The sequence below is a fragment of the Mytilus edulis genome, chromosome 6 (assembly GCF_963676685.1).
Source record: "Mytilus edulis chromosome 6, xbMytEdul2.2, whole genome shotgun sequence".
Lineage (NCBI taxonomy): Eukaryota > Metazoa > Mollusca > Bivalvia > Mytilida > Mytilidae > Mytilus > Mytilus edulis.
Window position 1 is genome coordinate 15,682,871 of NC_092349.1, and position 11,866 is coordinate 15,694,736.

Here is an 11,866-nt window from a genome sequence, read left to right on the forward strand (position 1 = left end):
CTATCGTAAACACAATCTAACGTTTGGGGCAGGTTACATGTGCTTACCTTTTTCTCTTATGTCCTCTGAGTCATTCAAAAAAAAAAGTGCAAAATGACGACCTGATTTAAAAAAAAAAGAAGAGGAACAATAAATGCAGGACCTTCTTTTGGAATCATACAGTGGATATAACTTCTGATCTCTCGTTAGAATTGTCAGAATAATCTGTCATAGAGCTGTTGTAAACTCTCCTAGAACAGTTCTACCTAGAACAGTTCTACCCCAAAAACTGTTCTTAGTAGAACTGTCAGAACCAGTTTTAGATAGAACTGTATTAAACTGTTATAGGTAGAACTGTTAGATCTGTAAATTTACTCTCGCATTTTTTGTTTGTTCTGCCCTTATATATATATAACAAGAACAAAACAATTGCGAAAGCAAATTTACAGATCTTACATTATTGGGTTGTTGTTTAGACGAGTTGTATATACAGAATGTACACAGTCATGTATCACCATCACTGCTGGTGATCCGATAGATACATCTGTTGTAAAATTGTCACTGGTTCAGACGTACTTGTAAATCCGGTTACAGTGCAGGCGATTTGGTGCCACGATATCTCAGTAGCATGGGTTCGCCGGGATTCGAACCCATGCTACTGACATATCGTGGCACCAAATCGCCTGCACTGTAGCCGTCCCGCTAGACCACAAGACCACCTGGGCTTCACAATAATAAAGCTTTCAGCGGCCGTGTGTTACCTTTCCTCGTCAGTTTTAATCGAATCCCGGCGAGGGAAGAACAAAAAATTTGCGAAAGCAAAGTTACAGATCTAATATTGTTAGGTTGATGTTTAGACGAGTTGTATATATTTATATATACCACTCGACCACCTTGGCTTCACAATATGTATATATTATTATTAATAAGACTTATTTACATTTAAGATAAAGAGTTCTTAATACTGTTCTATGTATAGAACTGACTAAATCAAATCTAGCCAATTTTGAATCGATTCTATGTGAAAGTTTGATATCAGAAGTTGATATGGAAAAAGAAATATATTAAAATATTTATAATAAAACTTTAATTTGTTTTATGTCAACTGCAAAGGGATTATGTTGTATTGCAATTTTAATTGTTTTGCACAGTAGCAAATATTACACACTTTTAAAAAGAGAATGACATAGGTTCAGATATTGTCAAGCATTAATGGGCAGGCTGGAAAAGAAGAAATTGATAAATACATTGTACTGTTATGGGGGAGAAAGTGGGATAGTCATTTGGTGTGTAATTAATATTTTTCGTTTATCTTTTGATAAAATTGATTTTGACAAGGGCGTGTGCGTCGTTGAAATGACACCAAAAGCTACACCATGTTATTTATCAACTGATATATTTACCTCAGTTTTTGTAGAAATGGAATTTGGCAATATGCCTTTATTGACTTAAATAGGAAGACATATGTAAGATATCTTTAGAAATGCCAAAAAAAAAGGTGCAAGTAGTTATTACCGGCGTTTTACGTTTCCACAAATTGGCATTACTTTTCCGCAAAAAAAAAGATGACGTTTCCGGAAAAAAAAGTTTACGTTTCCGCAAATAAATATCTTACTTTTCCGGAAAAAAAGTAACTATTCCGGAAAAAATAAATTATTGCTTTTCCGCAAATAATTGAGGAATACCTGTTGATCGAAAGCAAAGCCATAATATAAAATAAATATTAAGTAAGTCAAAGGTCATCATAACATGCAAGTAAAATTCATCATTTAAATCTATGAAAACGTATGTTCAAAAGTTAGCACTAATCAGAAATATCTTGATATGAGTTCATAAGTCAGTTCTGGCAGAATATTTGTAGCCAACACGCCGTACAAAGTCCACAGTAGTACATTCACCGTTTACAAGTTTTGTATTTTGTTCAAGAAGGAAGTCCATCTTCTCCTTTTCACATTCCCAAACGGGTGCTTTTACAGTTAGAGTTCTCATCTTTATGTAAGATGTCGTTTGCAGTTTCAATAACACATTGATAAAAACAAAAATGTTAGGATGGCTAGCGTAAAACTGCAGGGCATGAAAAGACTCGGCACTATTCGTGTTTTCGTAACAGCAGTATGCATTACACATTCAAAGTCATTATGAACTACCTCGGGCTGGAGAGTTATTCTTCGGGTAGTGCACACATCAATAAGCCGATCCAACAGTTTCGTGTAACATTCCTCGGATTTAAGTGGAAGTAACGCAAATACAAGACGAATGTAGTTACCATTTTTACATCCATGTATCGAATAAACTGAGTTGGTAGAAGAATTTCGGACAGGATTTAAATGTGCCATCTATGAAAATATCAGTCATTTCATTACATAGACATACCAAGTTGGTGAAACATGAAAGTATAACGATTCCCGAATCAAAATCATTGACTAATTAAAAGTAATTTCAGTTTTGTTAGTGTTCAAATCTATTTGTCTTAATGTCTCGTGAATTTCTAATCTACATTTAGGTAATTTTGGAAACTGCTTTCGCCTGTCTCTGTATAAGGACATAGCAACATTTTCCAAGTCAATATATATTTTTCCAAGTCAATATATATTCAAATATTTATAATTTACCAGGTAAATTTCCGGAAAAGTAATAAATACAAATTGCGGAAACGTATACTTTAAATTTGCGGAAACGTAGCATTGGGACTTTGAAAAATTAGCGGAAATGCAATACAACAAAAAGGAATGCTTATCAAAACAATCATACTAATTAACCAGATAGGTAGATACGTAAATACAGGTAGCTGAAACAAGTTCATGTTTTTCAAGTTTTTGAAAATCATGTGTTGCTGTTACTGCATTTGTACTTAAATAAATATGGATTTGTTATCTTAAAATGAAACAAAGTCATGTGCATATTGTCATAAAATCCAGTTTGCTCAAATTCTCTTTGGACTTCAAAGTTTATTTTTCAACATTTATATCTCGATTTATTTAGTTGTGTGTGCTGTAATATTCTCCCATATTACTTGATGGAATTTCTTGAAATTTTGTATCGCATGTTAGTTAATTTACTATGTTTTATTTTCTTCAGTTTTTTCAGATATTTTTCTTGTTTTTAATATTTCTCCCTTTTTGTCGAGCCTGCAACTTTTGTCGCAAAAGCGATACATAGCCATCCTACATTCCGTCGTAGTTGGTTGCGGCCTCCACAAATATTCATTCTGTGGTAAAAGGTTTAAAAATGATAATAACCTTCTCAAACTGTCATTGATTTCTGCCAAACTTGGATAGAACCTTGTTTATAATCAAAAGCTAGTATCTAGTTCCGTATAGAACCTTTTAGAATTTTCTATAGTAGGGTTTCATAGAATAACATTGTGAAGGTGATTCGTTATGGTCACAAATCATCAGAATTCTTGTTACCCTATTTTATGGATTTTCTTTAAACCTTGTAACGTTTCCAGCTTGGAAATTATCAAATTTACTTATAGATTAATTAATTCTGATGATTTTTAAAGTTAAACAAATTGTTCAATTGAAATCTTCGTATAGTTTATACTAACTTATAAAATATTCAAAATAAAATGAAATTGAAAAAACCGTTCAAACACTTGCAAAAAATGTTACAGTAGATTGTCTTTCAAATACAGGTTTCTTGTCACCTATTCCAGATTTTCTTGTTTAGGGTCAAGGGTGTCTATCAAAACTATAATCAGGAGAAATTGAATGCAACTTTGGACCTAAAACCTTTGCTAAAGACATCAAGGGAAAACTTTTTTCCCAAGAAAACAAAATATTCAAGAAGATGAATTACCGTAAGCCAAAAAGAAATTGTCAAGCAGAAAAGTCCCAAGGACTCCGCAGTTTAAGTAAAATAAATGGTAGCTAAAATCTCAAAACTACTTTACTCCAAAGTATGTTTAAGTTCAATCAATATCTAAAATTTAAAATAAATAAAAAATGAATCCATAGATCAAGGACAATATTTTTGTTTAGCCCTACCCCTTTTCCAAGATCTGTTAGTTTTTGTTTTCTATTAATTACAGCTACGTATTACACTTGGAATTGAAAGTTTGTTTGATCATTTAAACAAACTAGACAGGCAGGGCAATGCATACCTCGTGCCTACTTAAGAGTTAATTTTTACGCACGAAAATATATATATATATATCAGATCCTTTGTCGATGCTGGAATAATTGTTTATGGTACATCTTTGTTTTTTCCTGAATTCACTTCAACAATAGTTTTAAAAAATAGGAAGTCATTAAGTTAATGAGAAACTTATCTAGATTTTTTTTCCATACATTTTATTAAATTAAATTTGATTAAGAAATACAAGAAATAGAAAATAAATATTCGTTTTTTCATTATCAATCTTGTATTTTTTTCTTATTATAAATGTTATCTGGACTATTATACTATTAGTATAAGATCCTGTTTACACTGGCAACGAAACTGAATCGATCTTTATTTGAATCGATCTTAAAAAGACAAGGGCCGCGTTCGATAAGATCGATCTTATTTGTCATTGTAAACGGGGTCTAATAGTCCCAGATTTTTTTTCAAAATCATCATATTTTTTACCAGAGAGAGCAGAAAATACAATGAAACCTGTGGAAGGACAGGGACATACCAATTATACAAAACAATTTCTGATAAAAACAGTTTAACATTGAGGTTTACTTAGTCAACATACATCTGGTTACAATTAGTGAACCATAGAGAAAGTGTGACCACAAAGTTTATATATGTAACAGATTATTGATAACATGCTGAGATAAAACTGTAAATTATGTGTAAAATCAGGGCTTATGACTTAGAGTGAAATATAAAGTTCAATGAAAATCTTTATTCTCCCTGCAACATTGTTTTCTCTCACCAATTTCAAACAAACCTACTAGTAAATAGTTTTCAAATAAGATATTATCTTAAATATTCTTTTTAAAATATAGACAGTGTTAGTAGAAAACAAAGATTTTTAAACTGGTCTTTTATTCCTGACTTTTATTTTCTGATTTGCCATGCATGCAGTGGCGGATTTAGAAATGTTCATAAGGGGGAGGATCACTGACTGCCGAAGAGGGGTACGCTGCAATCATGCCTCGGCAATTCCCTGTTTGACCAACCATTTTTGTTTTACCAAAAATTGGGGAGGGGGGGGGGGGGGGCTGCCAACTTAAAAAAAAACTCTAAATCCGCCTCTAGGGCATGCATGTGTCAATTTTTTTAAGTACGAAGTATAAAACAACGTGATTCTGTCACATGTAAAATTAAAGTCTGTGTTCAGGGTAAAATTAAATTTTCAGGGACCTGATTTTTTGCTTTCTGTCTTATCATGTTTTATCATAACATACCGAAGGCTGTTGGTGATCTTCGTTTGAATTGTCTAACAATTTATTACATTTTATGGCTTTTGCTCATTGTTGAAGGCCGTCTATCAACTTGTTTGTTTAATTTACCGTCGTTTGGTCTTTGGCAGATATTTGTGGTATTTGAAAATAAACAATATATTTCTTATTTCTATATTTTAGCCATCCTTCAATTATGAAATATTATGGGTGCTCGATGAAATACGAAAAGTATCAAAAACACGACATGAACATTATAAAGATTGCAAAAAAGTTAGTATTCAATTTGAGCCTACCCATATATCATATATGAACCGCGCTGAAGTACGTCCATTATTCATAGTTCACTATTCACTATTCAATATTAAAAAATGAATGATGAATAATGAAATGGTTTATGTTTCATTATTCAAATCGAAGCGGTGAATAGTGAAATAAATATAAAAAAAAATTGACTGTGACACTTTAGCTATATTTTGATTCACAATGACTATAAGAGGGTTTACGGAGGACCTAAATGCAACAACATGCGTAAAAATGAGGAAATATAAAAAAGAAGATGTGGTATGATTGCCAATGAGAAAAATATCCACAAAAGACCAAAATGACACAGACATTAACAACTGTAGGTCACCGTACGGCCTTCAACAATGAGCAAAGCCCATACCGCATAGTCAGCTATTTAAGGCCCCGATAAGACATTGTAAAACAATTCAAACGAGAAAACTAACGGCCTTATTTATGTAAAATACTGAACGAAAAACAAATATGTAACACATAAACAAACGACAACCACTAAATTACAGGCTCCTGACTTGGGACAGACACATACATGTACATAAATAATGTGACGGGGTTAAACATGTTACACTCTAAAAATTGTGTTTAGAGCCTAAACACTTTCCTAAACACATTTGTGAAACCGATTTTTGACATGTTTTAAATCTAAACATGTTTAATATTTAATGTGCTAACAGCCTAAACGTGTCAAGCTATAAAGTGCTTACACTGTAAACATGTTTAGATGTAAAGTGTTTAGACTAGAAACATGTTTTGCTAAAATGTGCTTAGACTGAAAACATGTTTAGTTGTAAAGTGTTGTATCTGGAAACATGTTTAGTTCTGAAGTGTTTTGTCAGGAAACATGTTTAGCTGTGAAGTGTTTTGAATGTAAACATGTTTAGACCATAAAGGGTCGTGAAGAAACATGTTTATCGTTTTAGTGCGATAAGCAGTTACTTCATTAGACCCCAAATAAACTAATACTCCGGAAGGCTAGACTGTAAAACGTATGATAGCTTTCAATACTACATGTGTTCATACCATCACAAAAGGAGCCAAACGCATCAAACTAAGAAACTTGAATTTCCAATTCAAATTGATTGTGACTAATACCTTTTCAATCTGAATGAGTATTTTCTTTAATTCAATTGTCAACATTCGACTATTGTATTTTTTCTTCATTTCAAATATTCATTAAACAGTCTAGAACTTTTGAAATGAAATTATTATTATACTAATTCTAGGATTAAAAACAAAATTACAAGATATGAAACAAAGGAATTTATGTAATTGTTTATTTCCAGTTAATCATTGAACACAATCAAATATAAACTCATAAAATCATAAATTCATAGCAACGTACATATACATAATATTGACCAATCAAAACAATTTGAAAATGTCCTGTTTTCATTTTACAAGTCAATAAGAGCTTCTCCTTTCTTAGTACCCAACTGCTGGTCACTGGCCTGAAAGATAGAAAAATATTGATAAGCAACTAAGTAGAATTAATCTAAAAATATAAGTATACGAACTACAACACCAAAAAGTAAATGCATGATTTAAGATCAAGATAACAACATTAGAACCGTGGTATAAAAGCATAAATGTACTGATGAGTAAATTGATATTTTTAATATAAAACTTCTTTTCATGCTTAATATCATTCATGTGATCAAATATATATTGACATTTTTAAAATCAAATACACTTCGGATTCTTACCTAGCAATATAGTTGCTACTGTGCATTATCTCCTCTTTTAGCATGTCAAGACAAATGATTTCCTCTGCACTTCTCTCATCTAGAATGATAAAACAATACATATCAATAAAAATATAAGAAAGTACAACGGCTTATAACTATTGAAGAAAAACAAGCATCTTTTTATTTATTTTGAGCAAATGTTGATTGTGCATTTAGGAAGTGCTTACTAAAACAATGAACTCGATATGACACTGGTTTTGCGAATGATGCACTCGGCAGATTCCGCTTCCCTTCATGTTCCATTATAATCTGCCGAGGAGTACCAAATGAAAATTGCCCTCATGAACTCCTTTCCAAGAACATATATATATATATATATATAATAAGTGCTAGCTTGCATGATAGAACATTAAACAACTCTTATCTTTACACAAGATAGTTTAAACACTAAAATCTCTTACAAGCACTTGTTTCGTGGGATGGTTCCCCCTTTTTCTTCTCCTGCATTGACTATACGGTAGTGTACTTGTACATAATACTTATAACTGTCAATAATCATTTAAAATTGGCAGCACAAAATAAAAATCAGTATAATTATAACTCCTTACCTTTCTGAAACAGTTCAGTTACGGTCAGTTATGGTCAGAAGTAAACAGCGTGGCCTTTGACTTCGGGTTCTTTGTTTCTTCTTCCCGCTCAAAAATTAGCACGTGGTATGCATGCCGTCTTCGGCCTAAATGTGTTGTAATTCTAAACGTGTTTAGGAAAGTGTCTAAATATTGAAAGTGCTTAGAATTTAAACACGTTTAGCTTCATATACTTGACGATGTAGCTAAACATGTTTAGCACAACAACATGTTTATTGCAAAGTGCTGAGAGCCAACACATGTTTAGTGCGAAGTGCTGAGAGCCAAAACATGTTTAGTTTTTAATGCTTAGAAATTAAACACTTTCCTAAGCACATAAGTCTTGCAACACGTTTAAATTCTAAGCACTATTTTTACAGTGTAGCCCATTTTGAATAATGAAATGGATATTTTGAATTATGGAATGGACTGCTATGACCCTTCAGCCCCTAATTACAGATGTATATTATACCTCAATCGAAAGCTTATTAAAAGAGGAACAAAAGGTATATAGTCAATATGTTCTGCAACGGATATTACAGGAGTAACCAAGGACTTAAATATCGAATTACGCGTGAACATTGAAAAATAGCCAATTTTAAATAATGAAATGAATATTTTGAATAATGGAATGGACTGGCAGGACCCTTCAGCCCCTAATAACAGATATATATTATACCTCGATCGAAAGAGTGTTTCTCGTTTTTCGTTTTTTTTTTATATATATATATAGATCAGACCTGGACCGTTGGTTTTTCCCGTTTGAATGGTTTTACACCAGTAATTTTTTTATCGACCTTTATATCTTGTTGTTGGGTGTGAGCATAGGCCCCGTGTTGAAGACCGTACCTTGACCTATAATGGTTTACTTTTATAAATTGTGACTTGGATGCAGAGTTGTCTCATTGGCACTCATACCACATCTTCCTATCTATGTGGATATCTTTCAAAGAGTCTTGAAGCGATCATTTGTACTCGTGCATGTGCATGGTTAAGTATAGGAATCAAAAGGCGATGGAGTTTGGTAGAGTCGAATATAGGTCAGGTTTGGATTTATTAATGGTGGCAGTAGTCAGCCAGTGATAAAGAAGTATTGTTCGAATAAATCTACAGTCGGAAACCAGGTTGAAATAGAACAAAATAATCGAAGCTCTCTATTAGAGAAGGCGATAAATGTTTACTGTATTGTTTACTTTAGTGACAAATTTTTAAAAAGTTAATAGAAACAAACAAAACTGCAATTTTCTTCTCAATTACGAGGTGTTTTATTTCAAAAACACCATTTGCATAAGTTTTCAATTTATCTAGTACATAGTTAAGCAGAACAATTAGATATCAAGTCGACGACATGGGTATCTTTCAAGTTGGATGACAAAAATGCATAACCTCCGATTTTTTTGAAAAAATTACCACGGACGGAAAAGATATCAATCTATTAGTTCAGTAATTTTCGTGTCTGCCCTTCCATTATGTGACTGAAGAAAAAATTCCAAAAAATAGGTAACAATTGTATCGAAAAGAGAAAATCGAGTGCACCTTTTTATGTTAGGGCGTGTTTGAGTTGAGTATTTTGTCTTGATATCGTTCAAAGTAAGAATATTTCATACATCGTCTCGCTTCAGATTCTATCATTTTTATAAATTAAAGCTACAGGTTGACTTTATAACATAAAAAAATAACAGAACTAAAAGATGAAATATATGGGTCAAGTGAAATACCTATCTAATGAGTCACACAAACAGGGAAGGTGTGTTCGAATAGCTATTTTTTTACTGAAAGTACTTGACGACAGTCTTACAAGTTGGATGATGAAAATGCATATCTTCGAAAAATTCTAATTTTTTTGTGTGTGATAACTAGGGTTTATAGTCTTCAACCACTAAAAAAATCTAGTCTGCCCTTCCACGAAATATTTAATTAGATTTTTTTTAAATGTTTATGATTTTTCGAAAATTCCACCTAACAACCGATCAGACAATAGTTTTAAGTTGAATCAATGCAGACAAGATCATTAACTGATGCTCATTAGCTAGTTGATACATTTGTCTTTTAAAATATAACTGACATATAAGGATCGTATTGGTGCAATGTGGATAAATTTATCGGTTTCCAAGAGCAAAATTGGTAGCGCGTCATCGCTACAATGGCTTCCATTTTTACGATTGTGAAAATGAACTGGCGTAATGGGGAGATAATTTTGACGAAGTAGGATCCTGACTGTCTAGAAAACAGATAAAACGCAGATTAATGGCATTGAGCTCCAAGCGTCGTATATATTTATTTATCAAGTAAAAGTCAAGCTTATCAAGTACTGACCATTAAAATATGTAGGACAGAAAGTCACTAGACAAAAAGTCACGGACAAAAAGTCACTTGACAAAATAGTCACAATTTAGTTCTGAGATTAGTTTTTTGAAAACACTTAATAAAAAAAACTAAATAGGGAATGTGCGCATGGGCCATATGCAGATAATCCCCCCCGCTTGCATAAGACGTTATAAAGGCTCATAAATCAAGAACATTAAAAGTGTGTTCCTGATGTGAGTTTTGTGGCCGTAAGCATTTTTAAACTTCATAACATTTGGTTGAGGCAAATTTGAGTTAGAGACAGGAAACGAAATATTCAGCAATTTTGCATATTTGTAAAAGGCATAACTCTGGAACGGTGAAAATTATTGAGACCAAAATTCAAACTTGATATGTGTTATGTGGTGATAAGCATTGTGTGTGAGATTCTTACATTTGGTTAAGGCAAACTAAAGTTAAAGAACGGATACATTTTTTTGAACGTACGGACGTATTTATAAAAAAGAGGATGTGGTATGATTGCCAATGAGACAACTGTCCACAAGAGACTAAAATGACACAGACATTAACAACTTTAGTTCATCATGCGACCTTCAACAATGAGCAAAGCCCATACCGCCTAGTCAACTATAAAAGGCCCCGATAAGATTAGTACATTTTTACGTATACGTACGAACAGACAAGGTTAAAAATTAATGCCTCCTCGGCAACGGCGTGACTGATTGTAAGTGTGACTGTTAGTTTGTCCTATCAAATTTTCACTTTCTGTCTTGTGACTTTTGTCCTGTGACTTTCTGTCCGTTTACCTCAAATATTTGTATGATGACCTTTCTTGATCTCTCTCTATATATACTAACATTTCTCGACGAATATCTAGTGCATGGATTCTACTTCTTGGTCCCTATTCGAATTTTATTGTCTTTCAAAGGTTATCGCATAGAAATTGGAATCAGTGTCAAGCAAGATAGACACCCGAACATTTTCGTTGAACGAGTCAAATCAATCTTCTGGTGGCTTCATCGATCAGTGTTGATTGAGTCCGATCGACAATGTGAACCTACTTTGTTAACTCGATACTTAAACATGTATCTTCTCTTTTCTTACTCGATGTTTGACTTTAATATTGATAAGAACTCGATTATGGGAATTCTTTAATATGAAACATGCCTGGTCTATAATATATACATCTTTATATTTTTTACATAATTTACACAATTATGCATATACATGTAACCAAGACGATGTGGTATGCTACGGATCGATAACGAAGCCGTACAGTAACATACATGTATATAGATACATGTTCTGCGTGCTGTCATTTGAAAGACAATTTCTCTTTATTTTCAAGGAATCCCCATTGCGAGTAAGATTTTATTGAAATATTATTGTATGATGTTTATAAATATCAAAATAAATAGGCATTTCAAAAAAGTTATTCCCAAAAGGCCGTTTAATTTAATTTGTTCATTTATTTGGAGGTAGATGTCAGCCATTAAGACTCCATATACCTGCAGTGGCGATCCAGAACTTTTCATTAGGGGTTTGGGGCAATGACTGACCTTAAAAGGGGGGGGGGGGCTCTAGTCATGCTTCAGTGATTTCCTATATAATCAACCCTTTTCTTCAGGAA

The 11,866-nt window shown here is 32.8% G+C and overlaps 1 long non-coding RNA gene across 3 annotated transcripts; it reads right to left on the reverse strand.

Moving 5' to 3' along the window:
- Positions 1-6,878: 6,878 nt before the first annotated feature.
- LOC139527224 (uncharacterized) lies at positions 6,879-8,166 on the reverse strand. 3 transcript variants are annotated; one of them, XR_011665304.1, is made up of 3 exons: positions 7,912-8,166; positions 7,322-7,400; positions 6,879-7,066 (listed from the first exon to the last, which is right to left on the reverse strand). It is a non-coding gene; the product is annotated as an uncharacterized lncRNA (long non-coding RNA). The 3 variants fall into 3 exon arrangements; XR_011665305.1 differs by lacking the exon at positions 7,912-8,166 and adding an exon at positions 7,765-7,844; XR_011665306.1 differs by lacking the exon at positions 7,912-8,166 and adding an exon at positions 7,531-7,650.
- Between the last annotated feature and the right edge of the window lie 3,700 nt (positions 8,167-11,866).